Source organism: Dioscorea cayenensis, unplaced genomic scaffold (genome assembly GCF_009730915.1).
Source record: "Dioscorea cayenensis subsp. rotundata cultivar TDr96_F1 unplaced genomic scaffold, TDr96_F1_v2_PseudoChromosome.rev07_lg8_w22 25.fasta BLBR01000573.1, whole genome shotgun sequence".
In the NCBI taxonomy this organism is placed as follows: Eukaryota; Viridiplantae; Streptophyta; class Magnoliopsida; order Dioscoreales; family Dioscoreaceae; genus Dioscorea; species Dioscorea cayenensis.
The window spans coordinates 28943-45827 of NW_024086964.1; the positions used below are offsets into that span (position 1 = coordinate 28943).

A 16885-nucleotide genomic window follows, 5' to 3' on the forward strand; every position below is an offset into this window, starting at 1 on the left:
CTCTTAGGTGTCCCTAGAGTGTATGGCGGTCATATGGGGTGTGAGGTGTTGAGATTGAGCGATTTCTCCACCGGGACCTTGTAAGGGACTAGTACCGGTGGCTTGGAGGTAAGAGCCAGTTGTTCTATGATTGCCTCGACTCATTAGACTCGGCTTAGAAGCATTTAGCGAATCTTGAACTTCATGTTAGACCCTTGCCCAGGTACCTTATCTTTATTGATTGAGATTCTCCCTCCATTTCACCCTTGCATATTCGTCTCCAGTATTGATTTCTTCGCACATTAGATCACCACACCTTTCCATTTATCATTAGGATAGAAAGCAGAAAAGAAGTTAGTACTAGTAGCCCTGTTCCCTGTAGATTCAACTACCCGACTCATCAGGTATTTTATTACTTCGACACCCGTGCACTTGCGGTTTACACGCATATTCGGACGTGTCTCCCATCCACAAAGATTAACAGTATTGACTATTAACCTTAGTGTTAATCTAAGGGAGAAATCATTCAACAAGCATTCAAGATTGGAACTCAATTAAAAGAATCAATTAAGGAAAGCATAATTGAAGGTCAATGAAACAATAACATCCTAGGGTTTACAAAATCCAAGTACCCATTTGGGGCTTTAGCTCTCCATGGAGCATAATATAATCAGCAATGAAATCGAAAGTAAAGATAAGTAATCCATAGGAAAACCCCCTCGGTATTCATGTCAATGGTCTTGTGGAGAAGCCTTGTCTTCTCCGAAAGTCCCCTTGTCCGGCCTAGGGTACACCTCGCCGGATCTATGCCGATGAAAGCTCCCCCAATAACCTTCTTCCAAGCGAAGCGCGGTGTCGAATCCGAATAACCACTCCAAAGAAATGCCAAAAGCCCCTCAAAACCCTAGCCGACGGCCTCTCAAAAGATGGATAAAAGTTAGAGAGAATGGGGAAATATGATCCCCAAAATCTGGCTAAATCGTGGCTTAAATAGTGCTAGAATTGGGCATCCACACGCCCCTGTGGATTTTCCACACGAGCCTGTGGAATTTCCACATGATCCTATGGAATTTCCACACGGGCGTGGATAACTTCCACACGCCAGTGTGGATTCTATGGAAATCTGATTTTCGGCCGGCTGTGAACAGTAACTGCTATAGTGTCTTGCTACAGTCTTTTGCTGCAGTACCTGCTATAGTATTCCACCGAAACACTCCCAATTCCACACTTTTCATCGAGGCAACATAAACGGACACATGTTTTTGTTGTAGATCGCAACTCTTCTTCAATCAAAAGCCTCATTGGTGAAGATCTTGCTATCAATCCATAAGTCGTTATACTCAAATGTGACTGCCTTCGTGCCCTTCTAACTCATTGCAATGGCTTAAATACATGGAGGTTGGTACACATTCACGTATCTTAGAGCCCCACTTGTGTCTTCTCATTTGTTCCTTCCAAGATTCCACCAAATAGTGCATTAACGATCTACTTTTGGCTTATTTTCTCAAAACATAGCTTCACAACCCTACATGAGCAAAAAAACACAAATACATATGTATTAGAGCTTAAACCTAATAAAAGTAATGCTTATTGTAAGGAAAGAACACTTCGTATTCTTAACACACAAGCACTTATCAGATGGGTCTATTCGACGCGATTACAGTGGCCAAGAAGATGATAGTACCATCACTCCTTGGCCTAGAGACGATAAGACTGATAGAGTATACGTTATGATTATGCCCCCACCAGTGATAGCTGAGGGAGAGGGAGAGCAGCAGAGGGATCTCAGCCTATGCTCAAGCCACAGGAGGAGAACATGGAGGTAAAGGCACCACCTGCAGCACAAGAGGCACCTCTAGTGATTATGTTTTCTCTATCAAGAGTGATCATTTTGAGAAGCTCGAGAGTGCTGTAGAGGTGTTACGGACAGAGCTGACTGAGGTTCGCACTACAAAGGCCGCGAACCATACTGAGGTGATGGCACGTCTTGATATCCTACAGCAAATCTTAGAGAGAGATGTGACTTCACCATTCGTGATGAGACCCCGCACTCCTCAGGCCTCTCCAGCACCACTAGTATCATCATCACTAGCAGCAGCAGTAGACACAACACAGTAGGACACCGATGCTTGAGGTATCTTTTACCTTTGTTTGCTTTTACATTTTTCTTATTTTACTTCCGCATTTATTTTGGACTTGTACTACTCAGAAAAGATCTTCCTTCTGAGTTTATTTTTTATTTTCAGTTCCTTCGAGTTGTATTTCATTTTCATATCTTTATAGACTCGAGTTTATTCTATTTTTATTGAGCTTCACTGAACCCCCTTGTGTATACATGTAGATGGTCTTGTGAGTTTGGAATTTTAGGAATAGTCATTGGCACGGTCAATGTGACATTCATATGACCGTGTGTGCTCCACAACCCATTGGAACTCAACTCTCATTGAAATTAGCACCATCAAACATACCATTACGAGTTTAGAAAAGTATTGTTTCAATTGCCTATCTCCACATATGTTTTGATTGCTATATATTTTATTGTGCTTGCATGCATATATTGAGGGCAATGTACATCTTAAGTATGGGGGGAGTTCACATTACACATGTTCTATACTTATGCTTTCATTGTGCATGCTCATGTAGCCAATGGCGGTTCACCTTAGTTCCAATAGTTATATTCTTAAGTTTAGGAGAACTTTTAACATTGAATATTCTCATGCTCTAGTTTTTACTTGAATTTATTTAGGAATTTTTGCCCGATTGACACTTGTTGCACTACTCACTCATTAAACCTTGTGGAAATTCAAGTTCGACGTTTAAGGGGATGCTTTAGTTTGTTTCTTGTTTTAATTTCTTTGGAAAAAAAATATTGGAAATGAAAAAGACACGAAAAGAAAAAAGTTATAATTGAATTGTTTGTGTATTAGGGGTGGAAAGAGCTACCACCTATGAAGTATGAAGCTCCTCTCATAAGTCGGATACTAGTTATGTCCTCATGAGAGAAAGAGCTATCTCATGGGATGAGTGAAAGTTACTACCCTGGTAGAAAGAGCTACCACCTCAATAGTGTGAAAGCCACCTTAGCATCTGCTTAGGAAAGGGCTACCTTAGAGGATGTGTAAATCTTCTACTTTTTCTTTCCTTTTTCTAAATAAATAAGTCCCTCTCACTTAGAGCTTTGAGGAGTATACGTTGGGTTGACTTGAGTGAGTTTACACACACTTACACGATATCGGGTTATTATCCTTTTTTATTTAAGTTTGTAGGTAGAGCATTGATTTTTTCTATTTGTTGTTGGAAGTTTTCCGTACTTGTAGAATGCTTCCTTTGCATTCTTTTGGTGAACCTAGGGCCAAGCACTTTCAATTTTTCCTTCTTGGATGCTTTAATGTTTTATCTTTGCTTGAGGACAAGCAAAAGCTTAAGTGTGGGGAGTTTGATAAGTGCTTGTGTATAAGTATTACGAAATATTCTTTTCTTTTATTGAGCATTATTTTTCTCTAATTTTATCGCTTATGCATGCGTATTTGTGTTCTTTTGTGCATTTAGGATTGTGGATACAATTGTGGAAGAAAGTAATCAAAAGTAGATCGTGGATTCATTTGTAAATGAAGTCTTGGAGTGAACAAACATGAAGACACAAGTTGCACTCAAAGACATGTGAGTGTGTGCCAACCTCCATTGTGCTCGAGCGGCCATGCTAATTGGAGTGGCATAAAGGCAGTCACACTCATGTGTTCCGACTTATACAATGCTAGCAAGATTTTCGTCAATGTGGTTTAGTTGAAGACGCGATGCGATCTACCACATGAAAGTGTACCCATCCATGTGGCCTCAATGACAAGTGTGGATTCGGAAGAGTTTTGGTGAAGTACTACAGTAATTTGCTGTAGAAAATCACTGTAGCAATTACTGTTTACCGCTAGCAAGAAATCAACTTCTGGAAATTCACACGGGCTTGTGGACATTCCACACGCCCGTGTGGAAGACCAATTCCAGCCCCTATAAAAGCCATGATTTTAGACGTTTTAAAGGATCCTTTTTTAATCTTTTTCCCAACTTTTCCCCATCTTTGGAGGCGCTCACGGCTAGGGTTTACAGAGGCTTTGGCTAGGTCTTTGGAGTGGTTCTACAGCCTTTAACACAACATTTTTCGGAAGATAGTTATTGGGGTAGCTTTCGTTGGCATCGATTCAGCGAAGTGTGCCCTAGTCTTGTTGAGGGAACCTTTGGAGAAGACAAGGCAACTCTACAAGACCATCGATATGGACTACGAAGGGGTTTTCCTATGGATTGCATGCTTTTAAATTTGATTTCATCATTTGATTATATCTTGCTCCATGAAGAGCTAAACCCCTAGTAGGTGCTTTGACTTGTAAACCCTAGGATGATTTTGTTTCTTTGACCTTTATTATACTTATTTAATTGATGTTTTAATTGATTTCTATCCTTGAATGTTTATTGCATTGATTTTCCCTTAGAGTGACTCTAAGGTTGAGTATCTATCTTGGTAATCCTTGTGGATGAGTGACACACCATGAGGGTTAGAGACAAAGCATGGCTGGAGAGGGTCGAAAGGGTGAGTAGAGAGGTAGCGGAATGTCCCATTTCCCTTCCGATGTGATTCATTCTACCTCCACATTCCAAGAGTTCTTTGCGGTTATGATAGAGTGAAGTGCTAGAAGGCAAACTCTACTTGGGCTTAGTTGTGCAAGCAATAAAGTGAAGCGTTAAAGTAATCCTTAGTGCTGGGGCTTAATTATGACTAGGGTTCTTTCGTCTGGAACAAAGGGTTATATATATACTTGGAAATAGGGTTTATCACTTGGAGTCCCCAGAGCTTCTTGCAACCCCACACAGTGTGAGGCGTTAAGAGTATCCCTTGTAGTCGGGGCATAGTGTGAGAGTTAGTCACGGTTGACCTTAGGTTTGGGACTGTGTGTCTTAGGATTTTTATGACTCATTGAACATCATTTAGGAGGCATAATAAGGAGTCTTGCACTTGAAACAATAGTCCTAGGGTAAGCATTGTCCGGGTGCCCTATTTTCTATCGATTTCCTATCCTTACTTCTATTGTGTCTCTTTCTTCTTTTCTTTATTTTTTAATTGCATTGATATTATTCACACAACCCTTTAATCATCTTCATTATATTTAAATAGCAATATTTGTATTTCTGAGCACTATTCCCTATGGATATGACTACCCACTCACCAGGGTACTTAATTACTTTGACAGTCTGTGCACTTGCGGTACACACACGAAAGGAGTGTGTCAAGTTTTTGGTGCCGTTGCCCAGGAATAGGCATTTTGGAAGCATTTTGCACTTTACTATTTTAGCTATTCATCACTTGTTCTACTTTACACTTTCTTATTCTTCCATTGTTCTGATTTGTTTTTCTTTCTTTGGTTGCAGCTCCAGGTTATGACCTGAGGAAACCCTTCCACTTTAGTTGATGATGATCCTGACATTGGAAGAATAATTCATAGAAGGGAAAAAGAACCTATGCAAGAACAGTCAAATCAAGCTAAGATAGAAGGTGAAGGGCCTGATAATATGACAGAACAAAATGAGCAGCGGAGAACACTCTCTGATTAATCCAAACCCACTGTTCTTGGCACACAATCCAATATTATGTAGCCACTGATTATAGTTCAGAGTTTCGAGCTTAAGCCAGGCTTCATCCAGATGCTACAGTCAGCACAGTTTAATGGTTTGGCCGATGAAGTTCCAAATAATCACATTGAGAACTTCTTTGAAGTGTGTGACATGCTCAAGATTAATGGAGTAATAGATGATGCTATCAAGTTGAGAGCCTTCCCATTTTCCTTGAAAGGGAGAGCAAAGCAATGGCTACATTCATTACCTAGAATGTCAATCACTACTTGGGAAGAGATGGCAGAAGCTTTCTTGCTCAATATTTGCCTCCTAGGAATGAGATATCTTCTTTTGTTCAAATGAAATCGGAGTTTCATTTTGAGACATGGGATAGGTTGAAAGAGCTCCTGCGAAAATGTCCTCAACATGGGTTCCTCGAGTGGATAATTATTCAAACTTTCTATAGTGGATTAAACCCAAGCATAAAGCAGTTAGTTGATGTTGCAGTAGGAGGTACCTCAGAAAGCAAAATCCCCAAAGAAATCCAACATCTCATCGAAGAAATAGCTATAAACAGTTATCAGTGGAACACACGGGACAGAAAGAAGGTAGGCGGACTTCATAAGATTGATGCAGTCACATCATTAGCAGCCCAGGTTGAGTCATTGAGCAAGAAGTTAGATACTCTAACTTCTCCTAGAGTAGCGGCCATGATGAGTTCCACTGGGTGTGGACGAGGACATGCGTCATCTGATTGCCCTATTTTGATTGGTGGTACTACTTCTGATGAACAGGTTGATTTAGTAGGTAATGCAATAAGAGGTCAAGGAAATCCATATAGCAATACTTACAATCCAGGGTGGAGGAGCCACCCAAACCTTTCATGGAGTAATCAAGGGCAATAGAAGACTATGGCACCACTAGGTTTCCAACCAAAATAACAAGCCCTGAACAAGGAGAATAGTGTTTCAAGGTTGGAAAACCGGATGACTGGCTTGGAGAAGGCTATGACCAAGTTCATTCAATTATCGGATACAAGATTTCAATCGGTTGAAGCTACACCTCACAACCACACCGTATCATTGCACAACTTAGAGAATCAAGTGGGCCAAATTGCGAAGTCACTTTCAGAAAAACCTCAATGGAGTTTTCCTCGCAACACAGAGACCAATCCAAGAGAGCATCTGAAGGCGTTCACTTTGAGAAGTGGTCTTGAAGTTGAGAGTAGGCTCCTTAGTGAAAAGACTAATTTTGAGTTACCCGAGGTCATGGAGGTTGAGGATAGAGCCAAGGAGAAGGAGGTGGTACCCCCACTTTACAAGCCAATAATCCCTTACCCTTTAAGATGAAATAATGCCCAAAATGATGAGCAATACAAGAACCTTTTGGGTCTATTCAAGCAGTTGCACATCAATATCCCATTTGTAGACGCGTTGTCTCAAATGCCTCGCTATGCAAAGTTTCTCAAGGACCTATTGACCATCAAGAGGAAGTTGGAGGATAGTGCATTTGTGATCTTAGATGCTTCATGTTCGATGGTGTTGCAAAAGAATATGCCTAACAAGAAGAAAAACCCCGAAAGCTTCATTATTCCCTGCAACATTAGTAATTTAGGTGAAGAGAAGGCATTCTCGGATTCAGGGGCTAGCATCAACATCATGCCTTATACTTTCTTTCAGAAACTAGGCTTGGGAGAGCCTAGGCCCACTCGGATGATACTTCAATTAGCCGATTGAACAGTTAGACATCCAATGGGCATCATTGAAGACGTACTTGTGAAAGTTGACAAGTACATATTTCCTGTGGACTTTGTGGTGTTGGATGTTGATAAGGATGCCAAGGTACCATTGATACTTGGGAAGTCGTTCTTGCGCACTTCCAAGGCTCTTATTGACATGGACGGTGGGGAGTTGACACTTAGAGTTGGTGATGACAAATTGACTTACCGTCTTACCGAGGCCATGCGGCATTCTCTTAACTTTAATGATACTCTATATTTTCTTGACAACACTGATAAGTTGATTGATGAATACGTGCAGGAAATGATGTGTTGGGACCCATTTGAGGGCTTTCTAGATAAATAAATGGAGAATGAAAAGGATGCTCTAAAAGATGAAAAGAGCAAGGAGATGTCACAAGAGGCGCCCCAATGCTAGTGGGGATGTGCATGCACGAAGTAACGGTGACAAACCCTTGTGTGGTAACAAGCTTAATAACTCTCCCTCTACCTTGAAAAGATTATGTTCATCGTGTTTTCAAGTTGTAGGTAAGAGGGCAACTTTCATCTATGAGCCCCGTGTGGTAAGGTTAGGTACATCAAGCTTAGTGACGTTAAACAAGTGCTTCTTGGGAGGCAACCCAAGTCTTTACTGTTTTTTTAGTTCTTAGTTTTAGTTTCGCATGAATAAGAGCTTTAGTGTTGGTACCTTGATTTGTATATGATATTGCTATGTTTTTGTTGTGAATTATTGATGTTTTAGTGTGCTTAATTGTGTTTGGTGAAGTTTCTTAGCTGTTTGAGCATGTTTTCATGATTCTCTGGTCAGTTTTTCATTGTTATGTAGTCTTTGTATTTGCCCAAGTTTTGCAGAAATTTTTCTGCAGAGTCTGTATTTTCTTGTAAGTCATCCAGAAAAGACACACGACCGTGTGGAATTTCCACATGTGCGTGTGTTTCCATTCAGAGCTCATCCCGAGAGGACACAGGGGTGTGTGAATGTCCCAGTGAACGGCCTTATGATGGTCACACGCCCGTGGGTAATTTCCACACGGGCATGTGGATCTCTGTAGAGTTCTCTCCTATATCCCGAGAAGACCAAGGGGCGTGTGAATGCCCCTATGGAAGACCCTGTGAACAACACACGGGTGTGGGTAATTTCTGCACGCCCGTGTGAAACTTTGCACAGACTTCTCTTCCATCCCGAGAGCACACAGGGGCTTGTGAGTGCCCCTGTGAGCACCCCTATGAGAATCTACACGCATGTGTGGAATTTCAATAGGGGCATGTGGAACACTTAGCTATTTATTTGGGAGGATAGAGAAGCCACAGGGGAATGTGGGTGCCCTTGTGGGTCAGGCACACACACCCGTATGGACGTACAAAACGCCACGAGGCACGTCTTTACTTTAGAACCTATTTGCGCCAGACACACCCCTTGTGTGTGACCCGCAAGTGCACGGGTTTGTCAAAGTATCAAATCCCATGTGAGTGGGTTATTGTATCTATAGTAAATAGTGAATAGAAACACAATGATTGCTACTTAACTAAATGAAGATGAAACAATAATGGTGTGGATAAAATCAATATGAATGAGATTAAAGAAAATAAGAAAGAGAGGCATGATAAAATGAGAGGAAAGGCAATCGATAGAAAGTGGGGCACTCGGACATTGCTCCCCCCAGGGTTATTGATTCAGTTGTAAGACTAACTATTATGTCCCCTAACTGATGCTTAAGGTCAATCGTGACTAACTCTACACTATGTCCCTGCAGAGAAATCACTCAGTCTCAACACCTCACACTGTGCAAAGTTGTAAGAAGTTCTAGGGATTCCAAGTGATAAACCCTATTCCTATATGTAGATCTAACCTTTGGTCCAGGTGAAAGACCCCTAGTCATGATTAAGCCAAAGATAATAAGGATTACTTCAACGCTTCACTCTGTTGCTCGCGCAACTAAGCCCCAATGGAGTTCCTCTCTTAGCACTTCACTCAATTGTGACCATAAAAAACACTAGCAAATTTAGGTAGGATAACTCACACCAGAGGGGAAAGGAGATGCTCCACTACCTCTTGACTCACCCCTCGAAACTCTCCAATCTTACTTTGTCTAACTCTCATGGTGTATCACTCACTCACAAGGATTACCAATGTAGACTCTCAATTAAAAACAAGCATTCAAGATTGGAACTCAATTAAAAACATCAATTAAGGAAAACATAATAAAAGGTCAATGAAACAATAGCATCCTAGGGTTTACAAGTCCAAATACCCACTAGGGGGTTTAGCCCTCCATGGAGCAAGATACAATCAATAATGAAATCGAAAGTAAAAAACATATAATCCATAAGAAAAACCCCCTCGGTATTAGTGTCAATAGTCTTGTAGAGTAGCTTCGTCCTCTCCAAAGGTCCCCTTGTCAAGCCTAGGGCTCACCTCACCGGATCGGTGCCGACGAAAGCTGCACTAATAACTATCTTCCAAGAGAAATATGGTGTTGAAGCCGTAGAACCACTCCAAAAGCCTTGCCAAAGCCCCTCTAAACCTTAGCCGCAAGCCTCTTAAAAAATGAAGAAAGATGGAAAGAAGGATCCTGAAATCGGGTTGAATCATGGCTTTATATAGGGATGGAATCGGGAATCCACACGAGTGTGTGGAATTTCCACATGCCCGTGTGAATCTACGGAAATTGGTTTTTAGCGGCCTGTGAACAATAACTGTTATAGTAAATTGCTACAGTGATTTGCTACAATACCTGCTATAGTACTTCACCAAAATACTCCCGAATCCACACTTTTCATCGAGGCAACACAAACGGACACACGTCTATGCTGTAGATAGCGTTGCATCTTCAAGTAAAAGCACATTTGATGAGAATCTTTCTAACCTTGCATAAGTCAGAACACATGAGTGTGACTGCCTTTGTGCCCTTCCAATTTACATATTCTATCAAGCATAATGGGAGTTGGCACACACTCATATGTCTTCGAGCAGAACTTGTGTCTTCTCGTGTGTCTACTGCAACATTCCATCAACATAATGCATTTGCAATCTACTTTGGCTCCTTTCTTCTCTATTTGGCTCCACAACCCTATATGCGTAAAAGAACACAAACACACATATTAGCGATAAAACCCGATAAAAGTAATGCTTATCGTAAGAAAAGAATACTTCATATTCTTATTACACTAGGCACTTATCACCGCCTCTTCATTTTATAACTCCCAAATACTCAAATGCTGCTTCTCTCCACTCTCCTAACCCCTCACCGTCTATTTATAGAAATTTTAGTGAATTTTCCGGCAATACCCGAAGGTGTTTCTTTACATTTCGTCGTTAAGTCCTCTTTCCCTCTTATTTATCAATCTTCATTTATTTGGCTTAAATAGGTGAATGTTGCTTCAATTTCATGTTTAAATGGTTAGTGAATGTTTTGAGACTGTTCTAGAATAAATTTATCATGTATTTGTATGATTTTTGTGACTTGGCCGTGCGGCTTTCATGCCCCGAAAATCCACACGGGCATGTGGAATTTCCACACGACTGTGTGGATTTCTGCAGAATTAGGTTTCCAAGCTAAACTTGCTGATTTTCTTTTCGATTCTTGCATATATGGCCCCCAGATCCAAGAAAACTACCCGTAAGCATCCACGTGAGCCTTCTCCCGAGCCGGAGCACATGGAATTTTTGATTCCCGAGCATTAGGCTGGTTTTGAGAGATTGTCAAAGCTGAAGTTCGACCAATCTCGTTTCCCAGATTTGAGCGCTTTGTGAGAGATATAGTTGGGAGATGATATGGCGTATGAGATAGAGCAACTTCTTTCCATGGGTATGTGGAGGAGATTATTGTCTATTCGTGAGCCAGCTATTTGCATGCTCACGTTGGCGGTATTAGCGACATTTGAGTACGACAGAGTATACAGTACCTTCTCTAGCGTTGAGGCTATTCAGTTCAGAGTATTTGGATAGTACCATAGCATAAGCGTTACGCAGTTCTCCATCAGACTTGGTTTGTATGATGAGGCCTGCACCGATATTGAGGAGTATAATCAATTGCCGATCGATTATTCAAGCAGTTTGACTCCTCAGAGAGCGTACAGGACATTGTGTGGCCAAGGTCAGTACGAGCCAAGGGTCTCCTAGGCGACGTACCTCTCACATCCGGATTATAGTTATATCCACGTCGTTCTGAGCAGATCAGTGAATGGACATGGTGATAGCACTAGAGTCCTCGGTCGACAGGAGTTACTCTACCTTTACTCTATAGTACAGGGTGAGGCACTCCACCTTGGACATAGTTTGGCAGAGTACCTACAGCATCAGGGTTAGTATGCTAGGGTCAGAGTCGTCTTCTCGGGCCCGTACATCACTCGGCTCATCATTGGGATGGGTCTGTTCGACGCGATCAAAAGGGCTAAGAAGACGATTATACCATCACCCCACGACCTAGAGACGATGAGACTGATGGGTATAAATAGGAGATACAAAGATGGAGTATACATGATGATTATGACCGCACCAGCGATAGCCAAGGAAGAGGGAGAAGCAGTAGAAGGATCTCAGCATATGCCTGAGCCATAAGAGGAACACATGAAGGCAGAGGCACCACTTGTAGAACAGGAGCCACCTCTAGTGTGTATGTTTTCTCCATCTCAAGCCTATAACAGTTTTGAGAGGCTCGATAGTGCTATAGAGGTGTTACGGACAGAGCTGACTAAGGTTCGCACTATACAGGCCGTGAACCATAATGAGGTGATGGCACGCCTTGATATCCTACAGCAAATCTTAGAGGGAGATGTGACTTCACCATTCGTGATGAGACCCGCACTCCTCAGGCCTATCCAGCACCTCCATCACTGATTGATTACCCGCAAGTGTACGGGGTCGCCAAGTAATACCTTGAGCAAAAGCCCAAGGATCGTATTCCACGGGGTTAAGGAGCTCCTATTACTACTCCATCACTCACTTTCTAACCTTACAATTCAAGCATGGTATACTAATCTAATACAAGCAAGATTGTAACTAAAACACAAGTGTAACAACACCAAGTCAAGCAAGAAAATCACAAGAGCAATGATGATAAGAATAGGCCTTGCGATGAGGATTCCCAAGAGGGGTCATCAAGATATAAGGATGCATGAAAATACATGGAACGGGTGATTTAGACTGACGGATCTCAATAATAGTTCAAGCCCAATTTCTCGGCGGCTAAACCCTAATCCCGTACAAATGATTACAAGGATCTCTCCTTAGTCATATTCCTACGATTGCATTAAGTGAATGGAGATCACGCAACAAGGACACACTTAACCTAAGTTTATCCTCATGGTTCGGAGGGGCTACCTACACCCAATTTCTCGGCATGTTGGTCAACAAATATCCCTATTAGCTCATTAACGATCTAGTACATGCGAGTAGGTCACGTCTACATGTACAACTCAAACAAGAACTAAGGATTTCTCCACATAATAGTTCTAGGCATGAAACACAATGAGCCAAATCATAAATCACACCAATGCATATCAAATATAAATGTAGCATCCAAAATACAAGATGAACCCCCCAAGGTTCACCTACATCCGGTGGCCTTGGGGGTCTAGTGTGCCATCATACAAATAAGTATCTCAAACACAACAAAAGCAAGAAGTAAATGCATAAATGACACTCCCTAGTACGAATGATGAAGAGGAGAGAGAATGCCGGCCGAATGATGCTTCTTCTAGCACTAGAGATGCCGAATGCTTCTCCTCCTTTGATGATGAGGCTTCCCTTTTAAGTTCAAGCTCTTGATCTTCCCAAGCTTCAAGCCAAACTCTCCCAAAGAATGGTGTCTTCGTTTCTCTCCTTCCTCAAAGTGATGACTGCCAAAAAACCTTCAAAAGTCTCCCCTAGAGTCTCCAAGAAGTCCAGCCAAAAAGTCCCCAATCTTTCTCTAAAAATCCCTCTATATACCACTCATCATACCCCCTTGATGGCCTCCATCCCGAGTGCTATACCACTCCCTATGGCCCCCATCCTGAGTGCTATACCAAGTGCTATACCACACCCTATGGCCTTCATCCTAAGTGCTATGCCACTCGCTATAGCCTTCATCCTGAGTGCCATACCACTCGCTATGGAGCTCAACATTGACACTATTTGGGGTAGGCAAACTCCATCAAGTGAATATCTTCTATTATGGCTACAATGATCATCCCGGGCTCTATACCGGGCAGCATTGAGGCCGTATGCCATGATCCAAATCCTGACTTGAAACTCTCCAGGTGCTACAGTCACAGCTACATTAATTTTGCTGCAGTGTCGAAGCTACCGTACTCCCAGCTACATTCTTTACTACAGTGAGTACCCGCTCCCGAGATAGCCGAGGCATGGTCCGATAGAGACCGAGGTATGGAGCCCGGGATGAAGTCGGGGCATCTCAACCCGCTCCCGAGCCTCAGCCACCCCCGATAGAGACCGAGGTACCTCCAATAGCAGAGGAGCCACCCCCCGTGTGTATATTTTCACCATCTCGAGCTTATGATCCTTTGAGAGGCTCGAGAGTGCTTTGGGGGTGATACTGATCGAGGAGGCGAGGCTCGAGCCAAGATTGCGGAGATTAGGGATATCGCGAGCCACTCGAGTACCACGAGTTCATGGCACGTTTCGACGTATTACAGCAGATCTTAGAGCGAGACATCGCCTCATCATTTGTCTTATGGCCGAGGACTCCTCAGGCCCCCTCAGCTCCTCAGGCTTCCTCGACATCCACTGCACCCTCATCCCTACCCCTGCACCGGTGGACCCACCATGTGCATCTTCACTAGTAGCAGCAGCAGCACCGGAGCCCGAGCGTGACATTGACATTTGATTTTGTTTTTTCCCGCATTTTCTTTATGTTGCATTTTTATTTTAGACTTGTTCACTCAGAAAGGATTCTCCTTCTGAGTTTATTTTCATTTTGCATCTCGAGTTGTATTCATTTTCTATCTTTTATATACACTCGAGATATGTTTGTTTTTATTGAGCTTTACTGAATCACCTCGTGTATGCGTGCAGATGATCTTGTCTTCTTGGGAATTGAGACTTAGTCATGGGCACGGCCAAGGTGCTGAGGCACTTGGCCGTGTGAGCCTCTCAACCCGTCGGAACACTACTCCTATGGAATTAGCTTCATCAAACGCAACACTAGGAGTCAGGGGAGTATTGTTTTGATTTCTTCTCCCACATTTCCTTTTGAATGATCTATATTTTGAGTGAGCTTGCATGTGTAGGGGGTTTCATAGTGCACACATCTTTTCTATTGTTCTTGATTGTTATATGCTCACATAGCCAATGGCAGTTCACCTTAGTTGCAAGGATTGTATTATTGAGTTTAGGAGAATTTCTAACATTGAATGTTTTCATGCTCTAGTTCTTGCTTGAATTTCTAGGAATTTTTGCCCGATTTACACTTAGTGCACTACTCATTCTTTAAACTCTTTTGGAAACTCAAGTTCGATGTTAAAGGGTCAAGTTATAGTTGCTTCTTGTTTTAAATTCGAAAAAAAAAATAGTTTTATTGTTTATTTGTGCTTGTTGTGTGGAAAGAGCTACCACCTATAAAGTATGAAACTACTCTCATAAGTCGGATACTAGTTATGCCCTAATGAGAGAAAGAGCTATCTCATAGGATGAGTGAAAGCTACCACTCCGGTAGAAAGAGCTACCATCTAGAAAGTGTGAAAGCCCCCTTAGCGGCCTCTTTGGAAAGGGCTACGTTAGAGGATGTGTGAAGCTACTACCATCTTTGAAATTGTTGTCACTTTTGTAGATAAATACGTCCCTTGTACTTAGAACTTTGAGGAGTATACTTTGGGTTGACTTGAGTGAGTTCACACACATACATGACTTCGGGTTTTGTTTTCCTTTTTGATTCAAGTTTTCAGCTAGAGCATTGATTTTTCGTATTTTAATATTGGAATTTCCCTCACTTGTAGAATGCTCTCTTTGTATATTTTGGTGAACCTAAGGCCAAGCACTTTCAATATTTTCTTCATTGATGCACATAACGTTTTAATTGTTGCTTGAGGACAAGCAAAAGCTTAAGTGTGGGGGAGTTTGATAAGTGCTTGTGCGATAAGAATGCGAAGCGTTCATTCCTTATGTTGAGCATTACTTTTCTCAGGTTTTTACACTAATATGTGTGTTTTTATGTTACTTTCATGCAGGTAGGGTTGTGAGGCCGAGTATGAAGGAAAGAAGCCAATGTGGATTACAATGCACCGATTTTGTAGGAAATCTTGCTAAGGTTCAAACGTGAAGACATAGGTCGATGTGAGATGCTAGAGTGTGTGCAACCTCCTCGTATTTGACTTTGGCACATCCATTTGAAGGGGCACAAAGGCAGTCACACTCGAGCATTCCGACTTATGCACATAGAACAAGAGCTCCACCTACTTGCCTATCATTGAAGAAGCAAGTGATCCACGAAGTGAAAGTGTGCCCGTTTACATTACTCCAATGAAAGTATGGATTCGGGAAGCTATTCAGGTCAGATACTGTAGTAGAGCACCGTAGCAACACGATAGCGAGTACTGTAGCAGTACTGTTCACAGCCGGCCGAGAAAACAGGAGTTTAGAGAATCCACACGGGCGTGTGGAAATTATCCACGCTCGTGTGGAAATTCCGCACGGGCGCGTGAAGTATCCACGCCCATGCAGTCGCCCGATTCCAGCCCTATTTAAAGCGGATTCAGCCCCGATTTCAGCATTCTTTTCTCCATCTTTTCCCCAACTTGAGAGAGGGCTTCGGCTAGGGTTTCGAGGGGTATTAGCCAAGGTTTGAGAGGTTCTACGGCTCCGACATCATCATTCCTTAGGAAGAAGGTTAGTAGGGGAGCTTCCGTCGAGGTGTATCCTATACCGGACGAGGGAATCCTTGGACGACGAGTAGAGGATTTTCCACAAGACCATCGACACGACTATCGATGGGGTTTCTTTATGGATTCATTGCTTTTACATTCTATTTCTTTGATTGTACTTAGCTCCATGGAGAGCTAAACCCCTTGTGGGTACTCGGGTATTGTGAACCCTAGGATGTATTTGTTTCTTTGAACTTCTTTATTATGCTTTCAATAAATTGATGTTTATTGTGAGTTCCAACCTTGAATGCTTGATTGTATGAACATTTCCCCTAGAGTGACACTAGGGTTGGGAGTTCTTGTTGGTAACCTTGTGAGTGAGTGACACACCACGAGTGTTAGACAAAAGCTAGGTTGGAGAGGGTTGAGAGGGTGAGTCGAGAGGCAGTGAGCGTCCCCTTTCCCTCCAGAGTGATAGATTCTACCTCCGTTCCTCGAGTTCTTTGTGGTCATAATAGAGTGAATGGTCTAAGGGATGAACTTCAGCTGGGGCTTAGTTGCGCGCTGCAACGGAGTGAAGCGCTGAGGTGATCTTAGTATCTAGGGCTCAATTGTGGTTAGGGGACCTTCCACCGGACCAAAGGGTTAGGTCTATAATAAGGAAGAGATTTATCACTTGGAATCCCTAGAGCTCATTGCAACTCTATGCGAGTGCGAGGTGTTGAGATTGTTCGATTTCTCCTCCGAGACATGTATAGAGTTAGGCAT

General features: G+C 42.4%; 1 non-coding gene across 1 annotated transcript; it reads right to left on the reverse strand.

Moving 5' to 3' along the window:
- Window positions 1-5904: 5904 nt before the first annotated feature.
- LOC120254681 lies at window positions 5905-6010 on the reverse strand. The gene has a single exon (XR_005534699.1). It is a non-coding gene; the product is annotated as a small nucleolar RNA R71 (small nucleolar RNA).
- Between the last annotated feature and the right edge of the window lie 10875 nt (window positions 6011-16885).